Source organism: Taudactylus pleione, unplaced genomic scaffold, assembly GCF_031769625.1.
Source record: "Taudactylus pleione unplaced genomic scaffold, aTauple2 ptg000109l, whole genome shotgun sequence".
Taxonomy (NCBI): domain Eukaryota; kingdom Metazoa; phylum Chordata; class Amphibia; order Anura; family Myobatrachidae; genus Taudactylus; species Taudactylus pleione.
In genome coordinates this window covers 12,310,601-12,320,246 of record NW_028284511.1, presented here as the reverse complement: position 1 = coordinate 12,320,246, position 9,646 = coordinate 12,310,601, and positions in this window count along the sequence as shown.

Sequence of the window (9,646 nt, the reverse complement as noted above, 5' to 3'; positions counted from 1 at the left end):
CCGTTGGTAGCACTTTCTATGAGTTTAAATAAATAATTTTGTATGATATTTGCACTGTGTTTTTATGTGCCTTTTTAGTGTTTGCATTGTCTGTAATGTTTAAAGCTTAAAAAGGTTGTACTGTATATATGGAGGAAAAACGACAAGTAATGTAAGGAGCACGGGCAAAACTATGGGAGACAATGGAGGCACTTGTCGCCAGGCTCCAGTACTGAAGGGACACATTCTCCATTGCCCACAATATATTCACCCCACTTAGGGCTGTAACTATGTACCCGGAGTGTACCATTACAGCCGCCCAATACATGGCACCACTTTCTGGCATCTGAGAAGCCACCACACACTAGTGGAGAGCTCTGTGTCAGATTATTAGCTGTTGCCTCAGTCTATATATAGCCTGTCTTTTCTCATTTTGTCAGTGTAACATGTCCGGCACTCCCCTCACCCACAACTGTCTCACTCCTCCATTGCATGCCTATATTCTGTGAGCAAATGCTACAATACAGTGCCAGGGGCTGTGACAGGGGAGGGAGCACCACATAATAACTTGCCTCCGGGCATCTGGGATGAACTTACATCAGTGGTAAGGAGCATGCATCAGGAACGAACATATAGTGCTATGGATTGTTTGAGGGAGGGGGCCCCAAACTGGTAGCTTGCCTAGGGCCCCATGATGTCTAAATTCAGCTCTACCTCTGGGTGACCTGCAAGAATACATTACTAAGGTTACTTTCCAAAGAAATATCTACAGTATACTGTATATGTTTATGTATGTATTGTCCCATCTTCTAAGTATTCCTTCTTTCCGTCAGTCTGACGTTGGAGGTTGTGATAAATGCTAAAAAGCAAAAAATAGACAAAAATATCAAAGTCGGTTTGCTTAAAAAAATTTTAAAGGATAAATGAAGAAATAATTTTGTGCATACGCACTTGCAACCTTTACATTTACATTTAAACAGTGTCAATAAGACCAAACAAAGGAAGGAGGAAGGGTGAAAGGTCTGTGTAGGAGTTTGAATATTTAAAAAGCAAAAATAGCACTTGATACAAAGGTCAAAAACAGTCAGCTTCTTGAAAAACAATATATCTAGGTGATATAATAGGGCACACCAGGACCGGATTTAACACCAGGCAACCTAGGCACCCACCTAGGGCCCGGCTTATCCCACGGGACCTGCGGACAGGTCCCCCAAAATCCAGCCCTGATCATCTGGCAGACTCAGTGGCGGACAAATCGGCGGTGCCGGTGCATTGCACTGCTGCCCGCCGTTCCCGCGGCAATGAAGGGGCCCACACAGCAGCATTGACAGCAGTGCTAGCACTGCGCCGGCCATAACAAAGAAGGAGGAGGTGTTCGGGCCGCCTCCTCTCCACCCCTAACGTCTCATCTCCTCTCCTTACCTTATCCTCTGAGACTGTTGTCACAAGGGGTCCGACGTCACAATGTAGTGACCGGCCCCGGAGTAGAGGAGCGGAGCGCTACAGCCAGTATTTAGAATAGATGACTAGTCAGGTAGCTGGCAGGTCTGTCTCTCTCTCTCTCTCTCTCTCTCTCTCTCTTGAAGCAGCCACCTCTTGATCCATCCTTTACCACCTTGCTTTTAACCTTACTCTTGCTTGTAATCTACTGAATGCCTGGTGTATGCCACTTAATATATATCCTACCTAATATTTTTTTTAACACCACATTAAAATGCTGAATTTGTAGGAATTAAGAAATGTACTATTTGAGGCTTACATATATTTACTTGCAAACAACACTGACAGATCTTCATGTCTATAAATGTGTTTTGGTAGGTATAAAAAAGTTCTAATCCAAGTATGCCTATTTTCTTATGGTGAACATTACTGACAGTAGGGATCTAAGGGAAATAGTAGAGAGATGTATCAACCCTTCATAAAAGATCACAAGATCTCCCCCACTGATACTTTCCCTTCATGTCCCAGTGAATCCCTTTGAAACCTAACATACCCTTTACCTGTCACTGACTGCTTCTCTTTGTAACCCTCTTCCCGTCACACTCTCTCTATCCCCATCTCCCACTGCCCGTCATCCTCTGCCTCTCTCTGTCACCCTCTCCCACAATCTCCGTCACCCTCTTTGTCTCTGTTACCCTCTCCTTGTCACCCTCTACTTCTCCCTGTTACCCTCTCCCTGTCACCCACTGCTTCTCAATATCACCCTCTGCTTGTCACCCTTTCCCTTTCACCCTCTGCCTCTCTGTTACCCTCTCCCCATCCTCCTCTGCCTCTCCCCATCACCCAGTGCCTCCCCCGTCACCCACCGCTGCGGGGTATATTGGGAAATATATTATCCTTCATTTATATGGTGCCACAAGGTTTCTGCAGACCCTAACAAAGTACATGAATTGTTTGAGGGAAGGTGGGCCCCAAACCTGTACCTTGCCTAGGGCCCTAAATCTGGCACAGGGGCACACACAGGGTTAGTAATTGGTGATAAATCTAATAATTTTCAGGTTTTATATATTTATCTTATATAGTAGTAACACAATGACCACAACCCATCTTTGACCTTGTTAGACATACTGTATATCATACCACCCAAGATATATAATTATAAGCAGTAGCAGATTTTACCTAGGGGCTGCAGGGCTGCAGCTCACCCCCGTCCCCTCAGTAAAATCCACCACCTCCAGTTGGAGTCCATGCAACAGCTGCACTGGCAGTGACTTCCCATGGGAAGCGCTATCTGCTAATTACACACAAGACAGGTAGTCCCAGAGGGAGGTGACTGTGCCAGTCCAAAGCCCGATTAACAGAGAGCGTTTCCAGGGGCCGCAGCTCATGCAGTTGCTTCTGCGCATGCATTAGACTGCTGGTGTTCGTGCGCATGCACCGGTCCTGGCACCTGCCAGATCCATTGCTTATGTGAAATGGAGCTGGCAGGTGGCACGCCACGGCAGTCCGGAGCTCTGAACGTCCAGACTTCAGCACAGTGGGCAGCCCCTCTAGAAGGGTAAGAGCTACCGCTGATTATGAGGTCTCATTTTGTGGGGACTTACACCAACCCCATGCTGGATGCAAAAGATCCAGCTCAAACAAAGGTCCCATCTCCATCTGGATGCTATGATTGAGCAGGAAGTCTTCTTAAACACCCATACAGGGGAGTAGCGAGGGTGGTTCCAGTGGAGCACGAGCTCCAGGCGCCAAAATGGACAGACGGCGCCATCCAGGGTTCCGGAATTCATGGGACGCTACACAGTATGATGGCCGCCTGTTATTTTTATCTTAGTTTGTTTGCTCTATATCCTAAATAAGTTACAGATTTGAGATCCGTTGTTACATTTCATGCTCCCTCAAACTGCCCAAATTGCCTCCCCTCCGGCCCTCCCTCCTCTGTGATCATCTTCTGTCACCCCCCTTTCCTGTCAGATTGATTACATTCACGTCTCACCTCTTTAATTCCCTCCTCTCTCTACCCTGTGATCGGCTCTTTGCCCCTGTCCACTCCTTTCTTATTGGCTTCTGTCACCTCCCCTCTCTAAATGGCACTCCCCACTACCCTTTCCTCTTTGATCCCCTCCCTCCTTCTCTCCTCATTCTGTGCTTCAATGGACTGGATAAGTAATGGTGGTGTTCCCAGGCATGACCACAAAGTGTTATTTGAAGGTCTTTTCATAAATATTAGGGGACCTGAAATAATACTAATGGTGGTAGACAGAACATTACATGGTTAGTATAGGTGCAATGTATATGAGACGTAGAGGCATAACTGAGAAGGATATGTAGTCAGGAAGCCAGTGGTCGAAATGCTGACTGCCAGCTTCCAACAGTGAAATCCCAGCATGGGACTAATGATAGGCATCTAAATACTGACGCCTATCATTAGCCCCACACCAAAATCCCACCACCTGGCATACTGATCGTAGGTAAGCCGGGTGTCGGGAGTGGATAGCCACGCTGGGGGGAGGGTTAGGATTAGGGTCTCTTGGGGGGACTTAGGGTTAGGCACCCCCCCCAGGAAGGTTAGGCTAGGGGAAGAGGGAGTTAGGGTCAGGCACCCCCAGGGAAAGGTTAGGGTTAGGCACCCCCATGGGAGGGTTATGTTTATGGTGTGGGAGAGGGGGTTAGGTTTAGGCACCCCTGAGGGGAGATTATGGTTAGGCACTAGGGGGGGAGGTTAGGGTTAGGCACCCCTAGGGAAAGGTTAGGGGGGGAGAGGGTTAGGGATAGCCTTTATACTTACCCTGTCGGGATCTCATCCGCCGGGCTGACATCCGGCGGTATAACATACCGATTCCCTGAGAAAGGAGCTTTCCATAGGTGTTGCCACTCCAGTGAAAGCTGCTCGGGGCAGTAACTGCAGTTATTAACTGTGCACCCTGTGGAATCTCACTCTAGCACATGTATTCTGTCAATTTAAGTTAAATGCTCATAATATATAATACAATCTCCTCTACTGACTAATAACAATGATTCAAATGAGATAAAAGTCAGGTCCTAGGTGCTATATATAAATAAAGCAGTGCCAAAGGAGCTACCCCTTAATGTCAGATCACTGAAGCATCACTGAAGCATTCTATTCCCATATTGGGACCTCAATGCCCAGCATGATACTACCAATTTGCTGTTTTTCTCTTCACTTCAGGCCCAGTATTCCCCCGCAGGATGGCCATACCCCACTGGCACAGTTCAGTACAGGGAGAGGGGGGCGCTATGACATGCACTTTCTCCAGATGCCATGATTCTGCTCCTCTGCACCCATAACACTCCCATAAACCAGAAGAGTTCTGTGTGACCACAGGGTCACTACCCAGTTACCATCCATAAAAGCCCATTTCACGGAGAGTGTGAACCTTCGACAGAGAGATCAATCTGTAAACATTAGCTCTTCATCCATGTGCAGATACCTGATGCACAGAAGATGATTTCTTTCTTTGGTATGTGCACAGTATGCTGACATCTGTGAGAACCTTTGCACACTGTGACAATTAGCCCCAAAGTCTATAACTTGGCAGGTGGAAATAACTTTCAAACTCCAGAAACCAACTGTTAATTGTTTTCACATTTTAATAGAGATCTTCTGATACGGCATACACACTAGACGATAAAAGTGAACGATAGGGATATCGTTCAGTGATATATTGTTCATATTGTCCAGTGCGTATGCACCAAATGATCAACGATGCGCGCTCCCGCGGGTCATTATCGATGTTTGCTGTCGTGCATACATACAGTACAGGCCAATCTGAGGATATCGTCAGAAAGTGCCTGTTCAGGGATCTGGCAGGATGACTTCACTAAACGATATCGTTAACAATATCTTTTAGTGTGTACACCCAAAATCTTTCACCAATATCTTTCAGCACATTGTCTAGTGCAGTGGTCGAATACAAAGGAAAGATGATATATCTGCACACATCAGTAAACAAAAGAGGTATTTTGAACCTTGTTGAAACCCCTTATTAATGTATGAGAATATTGGGCCTGATTCAGAGCCGGACGCAATTAGCGCTCGCTCGTCCTGAAAATAGGGGTGGCTAATCAAATGAACCGTTCGCTGTTTGCGGTCTGTTCACGCCTCTAGGTCTGAACGAGCGAACAAAACTTGTGGACGTTTTTTGGGAAACTACGCCCCCTGGCCGCTCGCATCCTACGTCATGTCCGCTATTTATTAGATTAATCGAGTACATCGAACAGGGTATGAACTGCTCGCTATTCTTGTGGTCGGTTTTTGTTACCACAACTTTGCGAGCAGTTCTGGCTATAAAATAACCCAGTGACGTGGTCAATGACGCTGCTGTTTTAATTATGCACACCCATAAAACGCCCGTTTTGACCTTTAAACACGCCTGCGTTCTGATCTCCACTCCCCGTTTTCAAGCACCTTCCCCTGTTACCACCCACATACGCCTCATTCTGTCACTCAAATTATCAGGCATTCGCTATTTTGCGAGCACATGAATTTCGACCGCACTGACTGGTTCGCGCATGCGTATTATGATCCGTACGCATGCGCAGTTGGCCAAACATCGCTCGGTGCGAACGAGCTGCCGCTTACGAGTGGCTCTGAATCAGGCCCATTGTCATAGAGGGTGCAGCCTAAACAACCAAATGCGGCCAAAAAATAGAAGAAAGAAAGTGCTTGTATCTAGTTGGCATACTGATCACATTTACATTTATAAAATATAAGTTTTATTGATTGATTAGACTCAAATCATATATTGGATTGATGCTATACAGGACTGATGGTAGCGCTCACCTTTCCTTCTCCAGACAAGCGTTTTTCCAGATGCTACAAACAATCTGAAAAGGGATTCATCAGAGAAAATAACTTGACCCCAGTCCTCAGCAGTCCAATCCCTGTACCTTTTGCAAAATATCAGTCTGTCCCTGATGTTTTTCCTGGAAAGAAGTGGCTTCTTTGCTGCCCTTCTTGACACCAGGCCATCCTCCAAAAGTCTTTGGCCCTGATTCAGAGCCGGACGCTCTGACAGAGCGCTCGCTCTGAATCAGAGCGTCTTTTTTTTTTTATGGAGCGGCCTCCTGGCCACTTGCATTGCTGTGGGTTACCACCCACAGCTAATGTGAGCAGCCATGATGATTGTTCGTGATGGTCAAGACCATCACGACCATCGGGCTTGCGACGAGACCCTTGTGGTAGGGTCTTGTGGCCGCAAGCACCAGAGAGTTTTCGGCTCAAACAGAGCCGAAAGCTCTCCCACTGACATCACTTGTGATGTCAGTGGGGCTGCCCCCAAATGGTAGGCGTTCTCATGGGAACGCCTCCGTCTGGGCAGCCACCCCCCCAGCCCGCCCACCAAAGGGGGCGTGCTGTCACTCAACATCGACAGCACGCCCCCTTTGGTGCGAGATCCGGAGCGACGGATTGCCCATCGCTATCCGGGTCTCGCGCATGTGCACGATGGAGCCGACTCCATTGTGTGCATACGCTCTGGGCCACGATCGACCTGGTTGCGAGCGTTCAGCGCTTGCGACCGGGCTCGTGACTCTGATTCTGCCTGATCCCTGGTTCTGCGTTGATTATCTGGTTCTGACCTCGGCTTCTCCCTATGACCTGTTTACGCCTCCTCCCTGGTACCATCTCGTCTGTTTGGTTCTAATCCAGCTTGTCGACTATGTTAAAGTCTCCTGCACTCCTAATAGCTCACCAGCACCTGTATAGGGAAACCTAATCTGAGAGCCACGACCTGTGTGTCAGACGCAGCCAAATCCATACCTTCTTGCGAGGGTCCCTGGTGAATACCACCGGCACATTAGACTCCGCTCCTCAGGAATAGGTGTAGCCAATTCCCTGCATACGGGTTGCATCCACAATCCGCCCGAGAGTTTGCGACATTAGGCAAGAATGGGTAGCCAGATGTTTATTGACAGCATGCCAGGGCAAATTGCAAGAGGTCTTGAAAAAGAAGGGTCAACATTGCAAATATTGACTCTTTGCATAAACTTAATGTAATTGTCAATAAAAGCTTTTGACACTTATGAAATGCTTGTAATTTTACTTCAGTATACCATAGTAACATCTGACAGAAAGGTCTAAAAACACTGAAGCAGCAAACTTTGTGAAAACCAATACTTGAGTCATTCTCAAAACTTTTAACCATGGCTGTAATTGGACCTCCCTATAAAAACTATGAACGTTTTATATAACAAGATTCGTTTATTCATGTAAATTATTTCGCTAATGCCTAGGAGTAAGCAGCTTACATTCTGGAACTAGACAAAGATGAGATTGTAAGCTTGCAAGCAGGGCCCTCTTACCTCTATGTCTGTCTGTTATTACCCTGTTTTGTTCTATCAATGTTTCCAATTGTAAAGCGCAACGGAATATGCTGCGCTATATAAGAAACTGTTAATAAATAAAATAAATAAATAAAAGGTATCAAGCGTATTTCAGGTGGAGGGATTTGTTTCGACCTCGTCGACCCATCAGCTGCGACATATTCTACTGCAAAGTTTGCAAAGTTTTAAAGGATGCGCCATCTTATAGAAGCAAGCCCAACTTGGACAGATTGTTCCGACAGTGATTTTTATAACAGGAAGAATGGAATAGAACAGAAACCCCAGATTTATCAAGCAGAGGTTTTGAAAACCACTATGAAACTGGCAGAAAACCCGCCAAAAAATGTACTATCCTTAGACAGGCCTGATTGCTGAAATAGCAGGTAAATGAATTGATTTTGACAGGCAACAATTGATTGACAGAAATATCATCCAATTGAACTATGGAGGATTTTGATGTCGCTCACCAGACATAACTGGACTTTAGCAGAAATACACGAACAGATGAAAATATGAAAGAAAAATATAAAACACAAACATACAATCACACTGCACTCACTCAAAAACAAAATCACTCAAGACTTGGGGAAAAAAACTATGGAAAACAAAACTCAAGTAAACAATACAGAACAAGAAACAAGACAATTTATAGTATAAAAAAAATCACCACAATTAGCAATCACTTTATGTCTTTCTCCTTCTACTTTCCTAGACTTTCTCCACTTACACTCCTCATAAACCCACAAAGTGACAGTAGCCAGCTGTCTGTGTCTATGATGTCAGGAGAATGTTGTTTCTGCAAAGGCACCATTAAATAAATATGAATAGAATGACATCTAATCCACTGTGGTCTGTTTCTATGATTTAAATTGAATACTGCTATCTATAACAAGTAGAGTAGCACAAATAAATTAATATAAATAGAATAGCTTGTATTCCACAGTGGTCTGTTTCTATGATGTCAGGTGAATGTTCTTTCTATAAAAGCACTGTTAAATGAATATTAATAAAATAGATTCTAATGTGCAGTGCTTTCAATAGAAACTACAGTGAAATAGAATAGAAACCACTGCCAAATAGAACACGTCATGACGGCTTGTCGTTTAGAAACCGCCAGGGATCGACGGGGGTTTTAGTTTAATCATAGAAACCGACCTTTAATAAATGCTGTCAATTGGAAATTGAAACCTACATCAATTGATGGCGGTATTTAAATTATACCAAAATCGCCGCTTAGTAAATTTTGCCCTAAAACTGTTACAAACTATGGGAAACATGTATAATTTGTAATGCAGCTTTTTTTTCTCCACTATAACTTTTGTGGCTACTTTTGAGATTCTGAAGGAGAAATAACATAAATATTTAAATACGGTCATGAAAATGGACATATTTTAACATGGGTGTCAACTACATTGCACCATCTAATTGTGGCCAAATTGATATATGTCCAGAGTTTGTTATACAGGGAGTATAGGGATATTGTGACAGTTCTCTGAGATATGATATATCACAATTTATTAGGGAAAGTTGTTTTAGCGTATAAGTTTAAATATAGAGATGAATCTTTGTAAAATGTTATGTTTTGATTGTAAAAGGGCGGGACTGGCAGGGGTTAATGTTGGAACATAAGCATGCAGAGCAGGGGCGGAGTAATATAGGTGGGAGTGATTTGGTTTCAGTCAGGAAAAAAGGATCCGTTTAGAGAGTGGTAGATAAAAACTGTTAGCAGCAGCTGACAGTCTGGAGTTCCCCTCACCAGAGGCTGCCACTCATCACTCCACCAACGCTGTGTGAAGGGAGAGCCTAGCAGCCAGGGGCGGATTGGGCCGCCGGGACGCTGGGCCGTTTCCCGCTGGGCCGGTCCCTATATATGTCTTTAGGG